The sequence below is a fragment of the Panulirus ornatus genome, chromosome 3 (assembly GCF_036320965.1).
Source record: "Panulirus ornatus isolate Po-2019 chromosome 3, ASM3632096v1, whole genome shotgun sequence".
Classification (NCBI taxonomy): domain Eukaryota; kingdom Metazoa; phylum Arthropoda; class Malacostraca; order Decapoda; family Palinuridae; genus Panulirus; species Panulirus ornatus.
In genome coordinates this window covers 44,973,994-44,996,565 of record NC_092226.1, presented here as the reverse complement: position 1 = coordinate 44,996,565, position 22,572 = coordinate 44,973,994, and the positions used below count along the sequence as shown (strand labels likewise).

The 22,572-nt window shown below is 45.6% G+C and overlaps 1 protein-coding gene across 1 annotated transcript in view; it reads right to left on the bottom strand.

Annotated features, from left to right (window-relative positions):
• LOC139762511 (uncharacterized) overlaps positions 1–22,572 on the bottom strand; it is an 854,543-nt gene that overhangs the window by 750,630 nt on the left and 81,341 nt on the right. The window contains exon 3 of the mRNA XM_071687495.1: positions 4,020–4,067. The gene's annotated coding sequence lies outside the window, so the exon portion shown is untranslated. The remainder of the gene's footprint in view (positions 1–4,019; positions 4,068–22,572) is intronic.

Genomic DNA, 22,572 nt, shown 5'->3' with positions numbered 1-22,572 from the left:
TAAACTCTAGATTGATATGGGTAAAAGAAAGTGGATGAAGAGAGATGGGTGACTATTGATGCCTATGCACCTGGTCATGAGAAGAAACATCAAGAGAGGCAAGTGTTTTGGGAGCAGCTGAGTGACTGTGTTAGCAGCTTTGATGCACGAGACCGGGTTATAGAGATGGGTGATTTAAATGCAAAGGTGAGTAATGTGGCAGTTGAGGGTATAATTGGTGTTCATGGGGTGTTCGGTGCTGTAAATGGAAATAGTGAAAAGCTTGTAAATTTGTGTGCTGAAAAAGGACTGGGAATACCTGGTTTTAAAAGAGAGATATACATAAGTATACGTATGTACAGTAAGCAGGAGAGATAGCCAGACAGCGTTACTGGATTACATGTTAATTGATAGGCGTGTGAAAGAGACTTTTGGATGCTAATATGCTGAGAGGGGCAGCTGAAGGATGTCTGATCATTATCTTGTGGAGGCGAAGGTGAGGATTTGTTGAGGTTTTCAGAGAAGAAAAGAGAATGTTGGGGTAAAGAGAGTGGTGAGAGTAAGTGAGCTTGGAAAGGAGACTTGTGTGAGGAAGTACCAGGAGAGATTGAGTCCAGAATGGCAAAAGGTGAGAGCAAATGACGTAAGGGGAGTGGGGGAGGAATGGGATATATTTAGGGAAGCAGTGATGGCTTGGGCAAAAAGATGCTTGTAGCATGAGAATGGTGGGTGGTGGGCAGATTAGAAACGGTAGTGAGTGGCGGGATGAAGAAGTAAGATTGTTAGTGAAAGAGAAGAAAGAATGCATTTGGACGATTTTGGCAGGGAAGTATAAAAGAAAGCGGCAGGGGGTCAAGAGAAAGGTGCAAGAGGTGAAAAAGGGAAAATGAGAGTTGGGGTGAAAGGTATCATCAAATTTTAGGGAGAATAAAAACATGTTTTGGAAGGAGGTAAACAAAGTGAGTGAGACAGGAGAATAAATGTGAACATCGGTAAAGGGGGCTAATGGGGAGATAATAGCAAGAAGTGGTGAAGTGAGAAGGAGATGGAGTATTTTGAAAAGTTGTTGAATGCATTTGATGATAGAGTAGTAGATATAGGGTGTTTTGGTCGAGGTGGTGTGAGAAGTGAAAGGGTCAGGGAGAATGGTATGGTAAACAGAGAAGATGTAGTGAAAGCTTTGCGGAAGATGAAAGTCGGATGGCACTTCAGTGGAATTTATTGATAAAGCGGGTGACTGTGTTGTTGATTGGTTGGTAAGGATATTCAATATATGTATGGTTCGCGGTGAAGTGCCTGAGGAGTGGAGGAATGCATGCATAGTGCCATTGTAAAAAGGCAAAGGGGATAAAGGTGAGTGCTCAAATTACAGAGGTATAAGTTTGTTGAGTATTCCTGGGAAATTATATGGGAGGGTATTAACTGAGAGGGTAAAGGCATGTACAAAACATTAGATTGGGGAAGAGCAGTGTGATTTCAGAAGTGGTACATGTATGCTTTGAAGAATGTATGTGAGAAATACTTAGAAAAACATATGGACTTGTATGTAGCATTTATGGATCTGGAGAAGGCATATAATAGGGTTGATAGAGATGCTTTATGGAAGATATTAAGGGAATATGGTTTGGAAGGTAAGTTGCTAGAAGCAGTGAAAAGTTTTTACCAAGGATGTAAAGCATGTGTACGAGTAGGAAGAGAGGAAAGTGATTGGTTCCCAGTGAATATCGGTTTGCGGCAGGTGTGCGTAAAATCTCCATGGTTGTTTAATTTGTTTTTGGATAGGGTGGTAGGGAGGTGAATGCAAGAGTTTTGGAGAGAGGGGCAAATATGCAGTCTGTTGTGGATGAGATGGCTTGGAAAGTGAGTCGGTTGCTGTTCGCTGATGATACGGCGCTGGTGGCTAATTCTGGTGAGAAACTGCAGAAGTTGGTGACTGAGTTTGGTAAAGTGTGTGAAAGAAGAAAACTGAGAGTAAATGTGAATAAAAGCAAGATTATTAGGTTCAGTTTGGTTGAGGGGCAAGTTAATTGGGAGGTAAGCAAGAATGGAGAAAAACTGGAGGATGTCAAGAGTTTTAGATATCTGGGAGTGGATTTAGCAACGGATGGAACCATGGTAGCGGAAGTGAGTCACGGGGGGGGGGGGGGGGGGGGGGGGGGGGGGGGGGGGGGGGAACGAAAGTTCTGGGAGCGTTGAAGAATGTGTGGAAGGGGAGCACGTTATCTCGGATAGCAAAAATGGCTATGTTTGAAGGAGTAGTGGTTCCAACAATATATATATATATATATATATATATATATATATATATATATATATAAAAGACTGAATGGAGAGAGTGCAAAGTCGAGCTCCTACGATGATTCCTGGGATAAGAAAGAAATCCTTCGGGAACAGATCCTACGACTTGAATCTATTTCGCTTATAAAACAAATGGTTTAGAGGCGATCTATTACATAAATTCGAAATTATCAAAGGCTCTGATAATCTTAATGCATCAAGTTACTTATGACTTGATTCTAGTGATTTTCAATCGCAGTAGTGGATATAAACTCAAGGACAAGCGCTTTACCTTGAATGAGAATTGCTTTTTCTTCAATAGGAATGTAAACCCAGGGAACGGTCTGCCAATCAGAGTGGATGAAAGCTGGACTATAGATACATACTTTGCTTCAAGTCCACGGCTTATATTACCCGCGGCTCCTTCATGACACTGACAAGTTGCAGGTTATTCACACTGAATCATGTGTACGCCTTCTACCTTGTACCACACGAGTCAGTGATATCTTCCACTACCACACACAGCCTCGCAAGGACCCAGCGGTCTGTTGCTGTTTGAATTCCTTTGTATTCCTTTATATCCTCTCCCCCTTACCCACCCTCCGCGCCACTCCACACTCCACGATTATGGTGTCACAAGACACTGTCCCCCCCACCCCCCTCCCCCCCGCCGCCCTATACCATACGAAAGTAGTCCTCTATCTCCACCTACACATCCCCCACAATCAGCCTGCCGTACAAGTTCGCTTCCCTTCACCGTTCCGCCCTACATAACCATAACCATGATAACGCAATTAACATTCACCTCTCTCTCTCTCTCTCTCTCTCTCTCTCTCTCTCTCTCTCTCTCTCTCTCTCTCTCTCTCCCCCCTTCATACCTTTCACTAACAACCCTACCGTCACGCTTCACAAACCGCGACTTTCTCGAGGCTGGTTGGTCAGCTGTAAACATCTGTACGCCGTGCGTTGCGTCCGCGACTCAACTTTCTCTTCGTCCCTGTTTTTATTTACTTGCCTTTGCTTATTGTCATTAAACATTCTTCTACCTTTTGAATTTACCCTCCCCTCTCTTCTCTTCATCTACCTTTCCCTTCTTCCCCCTTCAACTATCTTCATCTTTTTTTTCCTCTTCTATTTCTTTGTCTTTTCACTCTCAACCTTCTCCATATCCTTCTTCCATCTTCATTTTTTTTTTCTCTTCTTTTACCCCTAACCTCTTGTTTCTCTCTCCCTCTATCTCAACTTTTATATTTTTTTGTGAACAACATGACATTGGCAAATCATGCCCCAACCAAAGGACATCTTGCGTGAAAGGAATAAATTTATAAGCAAAAAAGATGTGGTAATTAATCACGGCTCCGCAGGTGTTCTTCTGGTAGCACAACGATCAGTCTTCCAATGACCAATCTCTAAACAGAAACTGTAGGAAGCAGCAGCCATTACAGTGCCATACATCCAAAAACTGGAAGCAGGGACACACGCACGAACTCTATATTAAGGCGAATATGTGATGCTGACGCATTTTCCATGTACACATGAAGGATAACATGTACATGTGGAGGATAACAAGTACACGTGATGGATAACATGTACATGTGGAGGATAACATGTACATGTGGAGGATAACATGTACACGTGGAGGATAACATGTACATGTGGAGGATAACATGTACATGTGGAGGATAACATGTACATGTAGAGGATAACATGTACATGTGGAGGATAACATGTACACGTGGAGGATAACAAGTGCATGGTCTTACCTGGTCGAATGGTGGTGTCTTGAACTCAGCAGACAGGAACACGGGACTCTGAAAGAGACATGAGAAACTGTGATAAGCCATGCTAAACTGAACTAGGTTACAATATTACATATTCTGAAATACTGCACAGGTCCAAACTGAGCAGAAATACAGAAATACAAGGAAGGAGGAAGGGAATGTAAGCGAAATCATGAACTTAAAGTGAACAGAGAAGGAGAGATGATCGCTTACAGAGACAAGAAAGCGAGTAGACAATGATACAGAAGTCTAATCAAAACATGTCTGATGGAATAGGAAGAAGAGACTCCATCAATGACTACTACAATGGAACGGCCAGCGAGGTAGCTGTGCACCTGGGAACTCAGAAAAGTAGAAAAACCTGGGGAAAGAACCTTAGAAAGCCAAGAATTATGCCACATCTAATCAAATGCTATGTTCATGTCGAGGAATACGACAAAAACTTTCTTCAATATTCCTGAGATGAGATCCAGTCACGTACAAAAGATCACCAGTAGACATTATGTGGTGAAATTCACACAGGCGGTCAGAAAAAAGTAACATGATTCTGTGTCAGAAATGAGAGTTTAGGAGTTTCAAAAACCTTGGAAATAGCAGAAGAGAAAGCAGTGGGGCGATACGTAGATAAGTTGAAACAGTCGCCTTTCTTAATGATGGCCTGCACCAAGGAATGCTTCTGAGCGGCAGGAAAAGTCTGGTCGTTTAGGCTGGGACGAAATAGTCGAGCAAGGATTGGAGCAAGCCGAGAGTCACGCACGCTCCCTCACGCCTCAAGCAGTTATGCCATCTCGGCCATTAGCCTTGTTTCCCTATACCAGAGAGAGTGTTTGGAAGACCTTTTTCGAAGAAAATATAAGGTATGGCAGAGGTTCAGTGGGAGGTGGTTTGAGACAGATAAAACGAAGGAGAATCATCCAGTTAAATCACATGAAACTAAGATATCAGAGAGAGCGACCTTTATCAGTGGGAGAGCTAACAACATGACACTTTATGACACAACACTGGGCTACAATACAGCACTGTATGATACTACATCATCTGCATCACCACCACCACTGCCTCAATGTTCACCATCCCAATAATCGTGTTCTCACCATCACCAGTCATCCATACCTCAAGTGTCTCCACCATCCTCACACCACCACAATCAACTCTACTACCCCATCACCATCAGAGGCAACAATCCATCCACATCACCACAAAAATCGCCTAAAATAACTTTTCCCCGAAACAACAACCAAAAGATCTTACAAGAGTACTACTATATCTCGGGCACTCATCAGACCTCTCCAAACTGATTATATAGACTGTCATCCTGATGACCTGTATCCTCACATCTTACAGGGATTTAACACACGAATAACTGGTCCGGTGCTGATCAATATGGACTACAATTCACTGCTTAAAGTATACTAAAGAATCCTTGCGGGCCGGCGGCGGAAAGGTCAAGGCGGCTTAGGCTGTCAATAATGATAACCTCATTCACCCACACCAAGAAAAGACTAAGTGCTCGGTCCAGCTCCAGCCACAGTGAAATGTGTAGTAATCTCATAATCCCATGACACTAAGATATGTTACCCATCACCGACCTCAGCCTGTTAACTCCTCCGATTTCAAACCAGCTCTTACAACACTTACCAGTGAGAGCGCCCTCCAGGAATCTGTTCCTTCCATCATTCACTCCCTCCCAGCCTGCTGAAGGCTGCAACACTGACCTACTCAACAATTCTAATGAATACATTCACTCGTCCACAGTAGGCGTCATGGCGAATAACCCTGCTAAACTGGCAACCAAGCCCCGCCACCAGACTCGGTCTAAATAAAGTCAGTCCTCATCGACCTGATGACATTTGCTCACGAGGAAAAAGACCTCCAGAGAAATGTTGACAGACCTGGAAGTTGTAGCATTACGTCACACGATCGTTACCAGCTGGAGAAGCATCAGCAAGGAGAGCAGAGGACCTGGACTACCACGCTGTGATATTATGGCTGTCAGAACACACGTCTGGAGCACAAGTCATACATGTGGCAACTCACACGAGAGAACTATGATCCTGGACATTCCAAGTGTCGGCTTTGCCCTACGCCAGGTACACACACACACACACACACACACACACACACACACACTTCAACATCATATAATCGACTGTCCTTATAATCAGTGTCTTCAGACCTCAAGGACCGATGTTTTCAAGAACTCTGTGACTCTTTTACGGATATTAATACCATCAAAGACATCCTTACGCTTCATTTAAATTTGCCACACTTCTAATTTACAAAGGCATCATATGTATATAAATTGCACCGATCATGTAAATTTTCCCTATGTGCCCGTCAGTAGCAGAATGTACCTCATGCAAGGTACACCTCCCTCTGAAACCCCCGTACAATGGACAAATACGACGCTTTCAATGATAATGTGCTGCACGTACTTATAAACACTGAAGCTGAGCACATATGACGTGCTGTGATATCTTGCTTATGTTATAGTACCAATGCCAGCAATGCTAATCCTCCCTTCTAACGGGACAGGAACTCTACTAGGCCCACCTCCCACCCTCGTCTCCCACCTACCTCGACCCACGTAGCCTTCACTCATGCTATCACTGATATCCTAAGTTAAGGTGTCTACGTACACTCAGAAAATACAGATTCTGAAATTATTCATATCTAATGAATCCCCGGAAGAGTTTTGTGTGTGTGTGAGTGAGTGAGAGAGAGAGAGAGAGAGAGAGAGAGAGAGAGAGAGAGAGAGAGAGAGGTAAGGAGGTTTGCCCTCGAGGGTTGGGTGTGTGTGTGTGTGTGTGTGTACGTTGGTGGGGGTGATGGTGCAAGCGTGACCTCTGACCCCATCATCGCGTCCGCCTCAGTATCACCAGACCAAACACCACCACCAACGTCTCCAGAACTACCACCAACATGACAGTCGTCTCCAACAGTAACACAAACATCACCAACGTCTCCATCGGTGACACCATCACCAGCAACACCAACGTCTCCAACAGTAAAGCCACCACCAACCTCCAACACTCACCTGGCCTAAGGAAAATAAATCACCAGTTATAAAGCCGGTGACTGCTTACATTCCAGCTGCGGGTTCTGGGAACTTGTAATGTTAAGTACATACAGGGACGGAGGTCCACCCCAGGAGGCTGTGGGCACCACTGGTGTTACCAAGGATGGTCGTTACTCCCCAGGAGGCTGGGGGCACCACTGGTGTTACCAAGGATGGTCGTTACTCCCCAGGAGGCTGAGGGCACCACTGGTGTTACCAAGGATGGTCGTTACTCCCCAGGAGGCTAGGGCACCACTGGTGTTACCAAGGATGGTCGTTACTCCCCAGGAGGCTAGGGCACCACTGGTGTTACTAAGGATGGTCGTTACTCCCCAGGAGGCTGTGGGCACCACTGGTGTTACTAAGGATGGTCGTTACTCCCCAGGGGTCCACTGGTGTTACCACTGGTGTCACCGAGGAACTGGGAGTCCAGTCCAAAGACCGAAAATTCTTCTCTGCCGGACAGTTGCAGTAATTGGACAATGGAATGACTGGTCTTTGTATGGAACACTGCTCTCTCACCAGGAGACCTTCTGACTAACTTGTACAGATTGACCTTAAGTCTTGACTCCACTTCCCTATAGTAGAACACAGTTGGATTTCTTTCCCTCGTCTGCATATACTGCTCCGGAGAACTGGCTGGTACTGTGCCCCTGCCATTGGTTTCATCTCGTAATATTCAGCTAGCCACTCTCACATGATTGGTGTAGCTGCTGGGAACTTAAGTGTGGGACGTTGTCAACGTCTGTTTCTTTCCCTCCACAGTTAAGCTCTGGAACTCTCTACTACCTCACTGCCCGTTTTTAAAAGGCAGTTCTCAACTTCCCTCTACTTGTATATCATATATCCATTCCTTTATATTTCATAGTGGGTCCTCGCACAGGATTCTCCTCCGAGGCCAAAACCTCCACGACATGAAAATAATGAGTACAGGTGAGTACGTCTCCTTCACCACCACGACCTCAACGCCAGCAGTCCGTCCATATCATCATGACCACAGCCCCGCCACTACGAACACGACTCAACCATCAAGACCACAACCTGCCACCGTAACCACAACCCCACCAATACGTCTGCCACCCCGCCACCAAGACCGGAACATCACAACTCCGTCTGCAACCTCGTCACCATTACCAAAACCCCGCCAGATCATTAACCCCGCATGATATCCACAACCCCATCACCATGACCATAGTTCCGCCACTACATCCATAACCCCATTACAATGACCACAACCCCGCCACATCCACAACCCCAGCACCACATCCCATTACAACGATCTCAACCCCATCTCTACGTACACAACCACAGTACTATAACCACAATCCCACCATAACCCCGCCGTCATTACCAACACCCTACCACTAAGACCACAACCTTGACGTCACTACAACCCCGCCACTACGTCCGCCCCATCATGACCCCAGCTGCACCCCCCTCCTTCCCCAACCAGCCACATCAAGGACGCCCGGACCTGTTAGTGTGTGTGTGTGTGTGTGTGTGTGTGTGTGTGTGTGTGTGTGTGTGTGTGTAATCAGCTGGTACTTGTATGTACTTTGGCTTGGGAAGGATCAGGAAATGACTCCTGGTGGGGGAGGGGGTGCTGTTTCTACCCCCTCTCCCACAATACACTCCTGACTTGCTTAAAAGAATAGGAAAATGAGAGAGAGAGAGAGAGAGAGAGAGAGAGAGAGAGAGAGAGAGAGAGAGAGAGAGAGAGAGAGAGAGGAGAGGAGGAGGAGGAGGAGGAGGAGGAGGAGGAGGAGGAGGAGGAGGAGGAGGAGGAGGAGGAGGAGGGAGGGAGGAGTACTACTGGAGTAAAGCATGAACTATAGGGAAGGTCTTCAGATGGTGGTGGTGGTGGCGGCCAGTCATCAAGGCGAGCTCATCACCGACCCATCAACAGCACAACCCACCACCAACAACACTTCTCTCTCTCTCTCTCTCTCTCTCTCTCTCTCTCTCTCTCTCTCTCTCTCTCTCTCTCTCATTCCCTAATTTGTTTGTTTCTTCTTCCTCTTCGTCCAGGGCTATGGCGATCATGACCAACTCAGACGAAAAAAAATCCATCTTCTCCCACTGCCAGATGCACTGACACTAGACGACCTGCGACACAAGTGGACTGGGATGACCGTTGCTGAGCCTGAGTGTACCGTGAGCGGAGCGGTAAGTGTGCATTACCCACGATGTGAGCCAAGCTATAGTGCGCATCAGGCCTTCAACACCAGACTCCATATGACCCGTGTCAGGTGAGGCTGCACACAACCTCGTCGTCACACTGGGTACATCCCAGGCTATACAGGAACACCTACCTGACACAAAAGTGACAAAGGTGGCGGTCACCATGCACAGCCTCACTAACTATCTCCCGTGTTTCACAATGCTGTTGTGTTGCATAACCGTCTGGCTGGGTTCATCCAGTACAGTCCTCACTCATTTGTCCAGTTTTATTCTTAAGGACTTCAGGCGCCAACACACTCCTGACTTCTTCTTTCCCTAAGGAGAATATTAAAGGCACTCTCCATCTTTCTTACCAGGCCTTCCAATATTCACCTTTGGTATAATTTTTGATATATTCTTCAGCATTCTCGTAAAACTAATGATTTCATCTGTTGCATATGAAGTCATTTCTAGTACACTGCAACTAATTCCCTAAAACTTTAGCTATCTATCTATCTATCTATCTATCTATCTATATATATATATATATATATATATATATATATATATATATATATATATATATATATATATCCTTCCTGCACTATTCAGTTCATGCTGGTTCAATCCTTTTTGACAATTCTTGTGTTCCATTCTCCCCCCACCCCTCAATTTGTACTGGCTCAATGTTCCTTAATTCTCTTCATCTATTCATCAAATTCAAGTTGTCTTGTTGGTGGCCACAGAACACCGCAGTTTTCATGGTTGTTTCTGACATATACAATGAACAGAGCCATCATTAGCTTTCTATATCTTGTGATGATAGGGTCTAATTATCACACCAACCATCGCCTGACTCTACAATTCTTTCAAAGTTGACCTTAAATTTCATCTTTCATTCATCACTCCCAGGTCTCTCTCTCTCTCTCTCTCTCTCTCTCTCTCTCTCTCTCTCTCTCTCTCTGCTGGACTCATGTAACTGACCAGATTTTGCAAAATAGCCTGAGCGCAGGAAAACAGAGTTACGAAGAACGAGGAATGTGAGTTACGATCTTTTTTTTTTTGGAAGTGTTAAGTTTAAAATGGAGAGACAGTATGTTTATGGAATGAAAGTCAAGCTTCCCAAGGTGTGGGTGAGACAAAAAGAGAAGACAACTACCTGAGCCAAAGGAGTGACACTAGATAGCCACTGACGTGCTAGCCTACTGGCCTGCCGACACCCAGGGGAGTAGCACCAGTAATGTACCTACCTCCCTGGTCGGTGGCTGCCTACCACCTACTACAGAAAGAGAGTAACCCACCCGTTATAACCTGGGGATAACAAAACCATGTGTCACTGTACAAACACTATGGCTGTAGCCTCACTATCACTGTAGAAAGGGATCAGCAACACTATAGCTCTAGCCTCAATATCGTTGTAGTAAAGCCTCAGTAACAATATGGCTCTAGCCTCACTATCATTGTAGTAAAGCCTCAGTAACACTATGGCTCTGACTTCACTATCGTTGTAGTAGAGCCTCAGTAATATTATGGCTCTAGCCTAACTATCACTGCAGTAGAGCCTCAGTAAAACAATGGCTCTAGCCTCACTATCACTGCAGTAGAGCCTCAGTAACACTACGGCGACCATAATACTATGGAAACACTATGCCTCTATAATGAAAACGCTGGGTGTAATATAGCCCTCGCGACACTGTGGGGCCAACACATCATTGGTGATAATGTGGGGCCAACATAACCCCAAGCGAAACTGTGGGGCCAACACACCGCTAGCGATACTGTGGGACCAAAGCATCAGTAGGGGCACTGTAGAACCAACTAATCACAAGAGACATTGTGGAACCAAGACATCCCTGGTGACAATACGGGACTAACACATCACTACAGGCATTGAGGGACCAACACATCCCTAGTGACAATGTGGGAACAAAACATCACTAGAGACACCGTGGGACCAACACATCCCTAGTGACACTGTGGGACCAACACATCGCTAATGACACTGTGAGACGAACACATCCCTAGTGACACAGTAAGACCAACACACATAGAGCGACGATGTGGGACCAACACATTCCTAGTGACACTGTGGGACCAACACACCCATAACGACAGTGTGGGACCAACGAACCCATAACGAGAGTGTGGGACCAACACATAGTGACTGTATGGACACTATATACTTGGCTTCTATACTTGCTTGCCAGTGATGCAGTATTGATCACACTAAACTAGGTCAGAGTATGGCCCAGCCTGGGAGAGGCGTCTGTCTGTCTGTCTAGCAAGACCCTGTGTCTGGCGCTTCAACTGTTCTTCTTGTACGTTTTCTGTGACTGCGCGTGTCTGTATGTCTGTATGTCTCGTACAATTCTGTCCACTGCTGACCTACCTGCCTACTGTACTATCTGTGGTGTGTCTAAGCAGGGCAATGTGGCTGGCTGTACGTCTGTTTGAGGTAGTGACTCTCCGTCGAGACATGTGACTCAATGTAAGGCTGGGTACTTATGTCACTTCGATTACCAATTTTTGCTCGTTGTCTACATACCAGGAGCAGGAGTTACCGAGACGCTACACATCCAAACACCAACAAACCTTCATCCAAAACTCCCCTAACTTTAGGCTTTCGCGGAAAAGCAGTAAACATTCATTCCAAAAACATGAGCGAAAATGATGATGATATTTGAAGCTACATCTGCATCAGCCATTCATTCCTCCACATTAACAACCACAAAAATCTATTCCCGCGATAATCTCCACAAAAATCGCAGGGGATGGGTGGAGGGGAAGGGTAGTGGGAGGGAGAAATTAATTTGAATCTTTCTGTGAGTCTTTGTGGGACGATGAAGCTAGACATCAGAAGCATTTCAAGAGGGATGGTGGGGGGTTGCAAGTGGCATGCCCAGAACCAACTATACCCCTTCCCAGAAGCCACAGTTCGCATGTAAAAGCGGCCTTTAATTAGCTGACGAGGTATTCCCCTTCTGGGTTACCGATATTTCTGAACGCCAGGTGGCGACGCTCCATCATCGGGACGTGACACCATGGTAGAAATTATGTACAAAAATACTCGTATATCTCATGATATAAACTGGAGAATCTATTTGTGGATTTCTTTCCGACTAAATGAGCCAGTCAAACTTTATCCAGTGATCTAAGTTGCTCTTGAATTATACCCTCGTGTAATTTCCTCCAAGATAGTTTCTAGCACTTTCTCTCTTAGTTACTGTTAGGTCTGGTCCTTCACGCATCCCTCCATCGCTTCTGGAAAGGAAAGTCGTTTCTGACCCACTGCAGCCCACGGAGCCTCAGTCAAATGAAGGAAAAGAATAAATAAATAACGGTACGTTCTTATAGGTTAGGTTGACGAGGCTTGAGGAAGGTGGGAGTCTGGTGCTGGAGCGCCGTGTACAATCTGGCATCACTGCTTCTGACGTATGAATAGCCTCTTGTGTTTTCTGTTGTCGGTAATCGATCGGTGTCCCACGGGCAGCGGCGGCGGTCGCAGCGGCCCGAGTCAGGCAGGAGGGCTCGTGCACACAGGAGGTTCGCCAGTGACGTCATTCGAAATGATGATAACGTCACGGCCAGCCAGGAAGCTTAAGGGAAGCGACAGGTAACGCATGAGGGACATGCGAAGGATGAGGAACATGATAAAGGCTTAATACTCAGGTCTAATGTCAAGCCATCTTACTCAAGGGTCGTGCCATTCACCAAGGCTGTCTTTACACCTTGAATCTCCCATCACAACTTTATACACATGGATGATGTTACTACATACATCATTCATACATACATACATAAAGATCATGCACACGGCACCTCCCCAGAGCATTATAATACTTCCACAAGGAAAATAATAAAAAAAAAGTTAGTCAACATGATCTCGTTCCACCAACCTAAAAGTAATCTGACATACGAGCTGTGAAAACAAGAGGCTACTTGACTTAAAGAGAAAGTAGTGCAGTCTTAATTAACGATGAGGTCATTCAGCACTTTTGGGATAAGCCAGCAGACCTCTCTCTCTCTCTCTCTCTCTCTCTCTCTCTCTCTCTCTCTCTCTCTCTCTATCTATCTATCTCTCTCTCTCTCTCTTCCACAGTGTAAGTTGGTTACCGACAACCTCCCTAACTGGGTCCCACATACCAAGAGAGGCGCAGAGCCGACACTATTCAAAGCTAGGCAAACTTCACACCGTGATGACCCAATATTTCGATATATATTTACGGAAACGAGTGCACACAGTGTGTGTGTGTGTGTGTGTGTGTGTGTGTGTGTGTGTGTGTGTGTGTGGACTCGCCCAGCAAATGTTGACAACGCGCGCTGGAAGTCACCTTTCACAAGACGGCGGACGGAAAGGCTTAGTCTTACAATCCTTACACGTCTCAGCAGTAAGCACGGACAAAATATCTTATTGAGAGCATGGGTGAAAGTTACGTAAGTAGCAGGCTATTACAGAGCGTACAACCGTCCTCACAACACATCGACATAGTACACCCACTGTGTACTCTACCAGCCAAGGATAACAACGTCGTCAAGGACCTCGTCTCAAAGGGCCCAACTTAGTTCCCGCGTGGAGCGCAGCTTTCCATAAAAGTGAGCCTAAGCTTCCATATATATATATATATATATATATATATATATATATATATATATATATATATATATATATATATATATATATATATATATTCTTTTTCTTCTTTCAAACTATTCGCCATTTCCCGCATTAGCGAGGTAGCGTTAAGAACAGAGGACTGGGCCTTTGAGGGAATACCCTCACCTGGCCCAATTCTCTGCTCCTTCTTTTGGAAAATTAAAAAAAAACGAGAGGGGAGGATTTCCAGCCCCCCGCTCCCTCCTCTTTTAGTCGTCTTCTACGACACGCAGGGAATACGTGGGAAGTATTCTTTCTCCCCTATCCCCAGGGAAAATATATATATATATATATATATATATATATATATATATATATATATATATATATATATATATATATTCCTATGAGTCCACGGGGAAAATGAAACACGAAAAATTCCCAAGTGCACTTTTGTGTAATAATCACATCATCAGGGGAGAGAGAAATATAACAGTCAGTTGATATACATCGGTGGACGTGTATGTATATACATGCTTATGTGAGGTGGGTTGGGCCATTATTTTGTCTGTTTCCTTGAGCTACCTCGCTAACAGAGGAGACAGCGACAAAATATAATATATATATATATATATGCAGTGGCTGACCAGCGCGCCATCTTAAGTCCAAAATAAATGTTTTTACATGATTTAACGAAAAGCTTTAGAACCAATCCACTGTGAGACCGACAGCGTTGCAGATATTTTCAGCAGCTGTACACATGTTCTCGGGGAATGTACAGATGGCCGTTCTCTGTCGTCCAACATTCGCTAGGCTGTAGTTTCATCCGGCCAATAAGACATATGATAATACAAACCACTTACCACCACATCTCATACATGAACACCGCTGCTCCATGCTCAGGCCCACATTATACACACACACACACACACACATACACACACACACACATACACACACACACACACACACACATACACACACACACGTCAGCACCCGCGTAACACCTAAGTCGCGTGACTTTTTTCCCGTCATATAATACCCGTACCAAGGCCAAACAGGTGTGTGTGTGTGTGTGTGTGTGTGTGTGTGTGTGTGTGTACGTGATTCAGGTCAGTAGGTGAAGTAATAACAGGTGTCGGTGGCAACAGGTGTGGTGGCCACTAACCCTGATACGGAGAAACAAAGTGCTCACTCCCTCTTACTAAGAACACCTGCATGTCTCTGGCCTCCTCCAACAGCTGTCCCCTCTCCTCCAACATCTGTGTCTGGTCTCTACTGGCAACAACGACACACACACACACACATACATCCATACATCATCATTATACCTCACATTGACTGAGGAGGCTGTTTGATCCTGCCCCACCCATCATCGCCATACACAGAAACACTATACACACACAAAAATAAAGCGTCAGATACGAAAATGCAGTAACTACATTCATAAAATGGTTCACTATATAAACACTGCATTAAGATGTGTTGAGCCACGTCCTGTCCAAATTAGAGAACCTCATGACTAGTGGACGCCAGCCAACTGCTCTATTCTGGACGACACTTTTTCTTCTTCCTCCTCCATCGTAGCCAAACGTGCTGGGACCCGGCTCACCACACGGCTAAAATCACACATGCAAGATCACCAAAAAGACATATTATAAAATTAGACAAAATGCCACACAATCAGAGAGACGGAAGATGAGATCATGAGAGATATATAACGCCCGTTATAATCAAAAAGATCCCACAGAAATGAAATTCAAAAACAGAAAACCTCCAAATCACCCAAAATCAACACCGTATCTGATCCCAGTGAGCAGCCGATCACCCTGCCTTTACAAATATAACTTACTGTCTATGCGCGGCCGTGCGCATACGCACTTACTCTGTACTCTATACTATAGTCATTTGTTTCGCCAGTCATAAGTTATGCTTGACACCGGGTCCTACGCACGGTTAAAATCACACCGTTAAGATCACTGCAAACATCCCAGACCTCACTGTAGAGCAAGATCACATCTCCAAGATCAGAAAACATCCCGGGGACCATTGGTGAGCCAAGATCATATTGAAAAATCACAAAAACATCCCAGAAACCACCGAACGCGCAAGATCACATACATTGCTTCAACTTCAAAATTACACAATTCTAAGTCGAAAAATCTTAAGTCATTTCACACGCTGGGGAAAACTGGATTAAACCAGGTGAAAAATATTGAGGACAATACACAGATCATAACACTAACATCACCACACGTATTAACAAGATCATCAAATATGTTCACATTATAACCATACAACACAGATCACACATGTTCATAATATATGAAGAAACGACGTTGATCATGGAAGCAAAGATGACATGTCCAAATACACGACTAGGCAGCTAATATCAAAAACGTTCATATATGATCACACGACGCAGATGACAACAGCTAAGATCACAGAACATGTTCAAATACACAACCCTTCTGCTATGATTACACGGCAGGTTCTCAATATGACAAGACACATATGACAACAGCTAAGATCACATATCTATTCACATTTTCTCCCAGAAGGCAATGGATGGTAACGTCTCCATCATTCATAGGGAGATGCTACAACCGACTCCACAGGACTGCCACATTACCTCTTACCACACGACACCATCACACAACCTTGACTATGGGTCTGTCCGTGTTTCTACGTCGACGGTAGAGCAGGGCCCTGACGTTACATAACCCCTAGGGAGGCCCCGCTTCTGGGAACCATCAGGGATAAAAAGTGGTAAAATGCAATACTGATATCTAAAAGCCACGTCTTAAGGTCACATCCTCAACATGGAGGGAAGACAGACGACACCTTTAATGATGACCATAGATGTGACCTATTGCAATAGACAGACCTCCGGTTACTAGGGGTTCCTATGTATCGTGGGGTGAAGTACTGGGGATTCCAGTACACTGAGGATAGAGTACCGGTGGTGCAAAGTCACCGGGAGTGAGGTACCGTCCCTGGGTCACGGGGCCAGTGTACCGGGTGATGAGGTACGGTCCCTGGGTCACGGGGCCAGTGTAGCGGATGTGTAGTGCGCATGCGCGGCCCCAGGTCGGTGGCGCTCGGCCCCCGTCGGCTTCTCATGGCGACCTGCTGACATCATCGTGGCGCCGAGAGCACTGTAGTCACATCTTTATTTCTCTTTTTTTTTTTTCTGGAGGAAGGAACAATACATTGCTAAACACCGGATATGAAAGACAGCGAGATGGAAAACGAACACAAAGACAAAAAACCTGGTCACAGATCCTTCTTCTGTAACATACGATCAAAGAGAATACAAAACATGCCCAGAGATCTTACATCGCGATAATTAAAATATCTACCTTGGGGCAATTGTCTGGAAGTATGCAGAGGTAATTACCTTGTGAAACGCGAGCCACAGGGTTCCGGGGTCCAGACAAAGAAGCGACACGAGGTGCGGGACGAAGACCCTCACCAACAATACCTTACACAAGATGGGTGTTGGTCCTGCAAGGCATCACCACCCATGTGAGCTGTCTCCTGTGTGTGTGGAGAGAGAGAGAGAGAGAGAGAGAGAGAGAGAGAGAGAGAGAGAGAGAGAGAGAGAGAGAGAGAGAGAAGAAGAAGAAGAAGAAGAAGAAGAAGAAGAATTATTCAAACTGTCTTCACCATCTCTTGTGAGAGGACTAGAGCGACGAAGTGGGTTGAGGAAGAGAACCAAACGATGATGTGTCGGGGTAACCCCAGCAGATCTACACAGCACACCATGCTCATCATGTGAGCGGCAGGGCGCGCAAGAGGATTACCGGGGGTCACCCAGGCTCGGTGATCACATGAGTGGCACTCGGTGCGGGTGTCATCACATGAGGCGGGAACGCGGGTCCGGCCACTACCGCAAGACGGATCTAGTTTACACAGAAATAATAAAACAAACGAGACGTGGGTCTCCGATACTCTGTGGTTTCACTGCTATAATACAGGAGAACCTGAAGCTGACCTTACGCAATACGCAAAATATTTGGCACGGGTTTGGGAAACAGACATATGGTATAGGGTCTTATTCAGAGTCACGACTGGGTAGATGTACAGATGACCTGGCGTGGGTGTGAACTACTGTACAAGTCTTGATATGGCTTGGGCCAGTGTTCAGATGTGACGAGAGTCTTTGACCAGGACACACATGACTAACCCTCCAGAGGTCTGAGCAACATTCTAAGGTCATTCCGTACGACGCGGGAACTGGTACTATCACATGAGATAAATTTGTGTTACCTTGTGAACACTTAACAACCACGAACCATTATCTTATACAACACTCTCATAACCACAAATCAACATAATTTACACACAGGCTCAAACTACCATCCAGTCGTTACAAATTCCGATAACATTTACGAAACAACAAGTGTACGGCTAAAATATCTACAAACCATCGAACCAAAATATCGCTAACTACAAACCATTAGGGTAAATCCAACCACACACCAACATATGTTCACAGGTCAATAACGTCCTCAAGCCATCGTTTGGCAAACACAAAAACCAGAGGTCATCAACGTGGTCTCTCCCGGCCATCACCATGGATCGTCAGGTACATCATGGAGCAGGAACACTAACCTGGGAATCACCAACCATACCTTCTTCTAAACGCTCAGCAACAGTAAACAAAGAGGGATAATGTTGACAAACATGGGGAACCCAGATCCCTCACCCACCGCGATTCTCTCCTCGAACTCAAGTGTCCCTCCTCCCTGATGGCCGCAACAAAGGAACCCCAGCGACTGGAACAAATCAGGAGTATTCAGGAACACACAAGTCTGAGGCCTCTTCTAAATATCCAGGAATACTGGAAGCTCACCCAACAGGAATATAGTGAAGTATCCCGGTTAATCTTTCTGATGTTAAGCTGACTCAGGTCAAAGGCCAAGCCATAATACCAAAGTGTCGTACAGTCGTGCAACAGTGTCTTCACGACCTCATTACCGCGTTAAGGAACTACCATTCCGGAGAGATGGCAAACTAACTATAGTCACCGTACGCTAAGTTGGCCCACAAGCCACGACCCTCCTCCATAGATAAGGTAGCTGACTGGATCATATACAATGTTCATGTCGCTCTCCATTTATTCACGCTCTGTATTCACAGTTTATGATCAAACCTGATCTTCTGTATAATACTGTTAAAAATTGGGAACAAAATCTTAATGATTTTAAGGTATTAGCACTTTAGAGAGGATGTTAAAAATGTTAAAACATGTATCACAAACGGTCGAAGTCAATGACAGCATCATTTTCGAATGAAGCCTATTCAATATTTCTTTGTTTTGTGGCAAATATAAAAGTGATAATGCCTCAAAATCATTTAAATTTTTGTTCCCAATTCTTAAAATCATTATACAGAACAAGTCTGATTATAAACTGAATACAGTGTGAATAAATGGATTGCGACATGAACATTGTATATAATGCAATCAGCTACCTTAGCTATGGAAGAGGGTCGTGGCTTGTGGGCCAACTTTGCGTACGGTGACTATAATAACCTTAACTTAGACGAGGTAAACTCCAGCTTTATCAGTTCACTGGTCAATACTTCCGGGCCAAACGACCTCTCCTACTGCAACCTAACCGGTCAGTACTGGTGGCACAGCCTGCTGCTTTCCAAACAGTAATGTTAATCAACGAAGCAGTGAGAATAACCTACACATATTAACCTTTATAACATACTAACCTCCAACAGCCAGAATCGAACCCGGGTCCCCTGCGTAGGAGGCGGGAGCACAACTGCTAGGCTATGATCACCCTTAACACGGTAGTGCTCCCGCCTCCTAGGCAGAGGCCCCGGGTTCGATCCTGGCTGTTGGAGGTTAGTATGTTATATGGATGTGCGCGTTCATATGCACTATTTACCTATATGTTACTTCTTTACTTCTTTCTAAGTATAGTTGTTTTACGATTTTGCTTCTGAAAAATACTGAGTTGACCAACTTCTGACGTCAGAGAGGAGACATCTCTCTCTCTCTTGTGTGTTGACGTAGCATGTAATGTGTTAGAGATGCCGTAGAGAGAGACTCTGTGGAAGTTAGTTAAATATGGAATGGAGAACCTCCCCATCATATCACCTCATATCAACTAGAACAGAGACGGGAGCGAGACTGTACTCAAGCACTTCCAGAGAAGCATGGAAAATAAGGATACCGGACCTGGAACTCTGAAGGAGCAAACTCCACTGAACTTTCGGTCTTCCAGCCATGCTCGCTAGCCGCCTCCCGCGCTAACCTTCTGCCCCGCCCTCGGTTGGCCTGGCTCCAGCCTGGCTAGGTCAACACCCGTGCCAGCACCTGCCTCCACCAACACTCTAAGAATAGCTGCAGCAAGTGGGAGAGAGAGAGAGAGAGAGAGAGAGAGAGAGAGAGAGAGAGAGAGAGAGAGAGAGAGAGAGAGAGATTGTTCTTGTTTTTCCAGTGCGAGTGAAGGATGGTGATGGTGTAAGACTACTGGCGAGTGTGAAGATGGCAGGGTGGGGGGAGGGTGACGGTGTACAGTGAAGCTAACCATGTACAGTGGTTGATCAAGATGGAGTGATTACTATCTAGTGGTGACAGAAGGAAGGAGAGATGAGGATATCGATGAGGAGGAGACAAGCGTTCGGTTTAGCCAAAGTGACTGAGCGGAGGTGAACTGAGTTGGCTGCGGTGAGAATAATCACAAGCGTTCGTTTAGCCAAAGTGACTGAGCGGAGGTGAACTGAGTTGGCTGCGGTGAGAATGATCACAAAGATGATGACGTCCTCGATGACGCACAAGGAAATCGATGGTGGTGGTGAAGGTGACGAGGGTGAATCGAGTGAGGCGGTAGATTAATAACAAGATCAGATGGGAGACGTTCATCAAAATACAAATTAGAGTGACAGAAACGCGGAAGCGGAAACACTACCTACCTTAATAATAATTAATAATAATAATAACAATAATAATAATGATAACAGCAATAATACCTAACTGAATTAACCGCATTACTAGAGTAATAAAAGGATGGGGGGAGGCCTAACCCGACAGTCAGACAGTGGGCGTGGCAGTCTGCCGTGTCCAGAGTGGTCAGGGTGGGGTCTGTTCCTGCAGGGGATGGGCTCTGTGTGGGTTGTGATGTCCAACCGTAACACTGGGGGCGAGGGACCCCTGGTGGTGCACCAGCTTTTGCCCGAACTGTTGGATCAGATCCAGGCGATGGCTTAGATGAAGCGACGGACGGGGTAAAGAGGGACCGAAAATAATCTTGCAAGCCCCTTTTCTGCACTTCTTCCGGCAAACTCCGAGACGTGTTGGGTAAAGAGGCGGGCCGGGGGGGGGGCCAGAGAGAGAGAGAGAGAGAGAGAGAGAGAGAGAGAGAGAGAGAGAGAGAGAGGCATAGTTGTGGTGTGGGTGAATGAAAGTTATAAGGATGTTGAATGCAAGCCTAAGGAAGTCCTGGTGTTCTGAATCTCTACATAATGTAGAGACGATGGCTGGAGGGTATGTTTGACGCTGACGTGTTCCTTCCAGCTCAGCTTGGTTCATCATTCCAAGTAACGAGGAGAAGCTTGGTGAACTGTACAACCTGGAGGGGACTGAAGCTAAACGAGACGGTAAGGGCGGAAACATGGTTGAACCTGAGGCTGCTGTGCCGTGCCTGACTACGGTTTTGACTCGGCTGATGGTGAGGCTGTTGGCAGTGGTTCAGGTACGGAGGATGTTAATGGTTTCCAGGACGACTATACCAGTCGGGCGAGCTGCTGTTGTTACAACAGGCACCAATGTAGGAGTCGGCAACGTCCCCCAGGCAGGTGCATCCACCACGGCATCGTTTATATCGGTGAAAACACACCATTTGCCCTGTCTTGAGGGCGGAGATAGGTGAACATGGCCCCTTCCAAGCTACGGCCTGACGCTAACTGATACAGTCTGCAATCTATGGAATATGACTTCTCAGCAACCCAAGGCTGAAGGCTTTGCTGATGATTACGTTATGGGTGACTCAGTCGAAATCTCTGGTAAAGTCAGCGAAGGGAAAAGCAGCATAGGTCTTGCGTCTCTGTAAATTGCGAAAACCAGTGTAGGAAATTGCCGAGGCAGTGGGTTGTAGAGGAAGTCTTAATATAACAAAAGGGTCTATGCAACATCTAATGTCTTGTGTCAACTCAACTACTACTAAAGTTTCACATTGTAAGACCTGGACGGAATAAACCTGGTGCTGTGTGCGGGGGTTACTACCTCCACAGTCAGGGCTGGGGCCAGGATACTGAGGTGGACCGTTGGTCGACCAAGCTGTTGGAAGCCGCGGCCCGCAGGCCCACAGACTGACTGTTCTAGCACACCTTGTATATACTTGTCCAGACCCTTTTTTAATTTTCAACTGTGCATCCCACTGTGGTTCTGTTGGTTGCAGGCAATGTCATGAACAGTCTTGGGCTCCGGATATTCAAGTGTTTTCTCTTTTTGTGCTATACCTCATTTGGTTTTACGGGGTAATACTTCAGTCTTCCATACCTGTTGCGTCAGAATGAAATTACTTCGAGCGTAGGTTTGGGACAATGCCTCCTAGGAATTTCCAGGTACAAATGCCGATATATCTCTCCCATCTGCGCGCCAAAGCGTACAACCTAAGATATTTTAGTCGTTCTCAGTAGCGCAGTTCCTTTACCAGGTCGATACAGGCCGTGAAATATCTCCAGGACACCTTATAAATCTG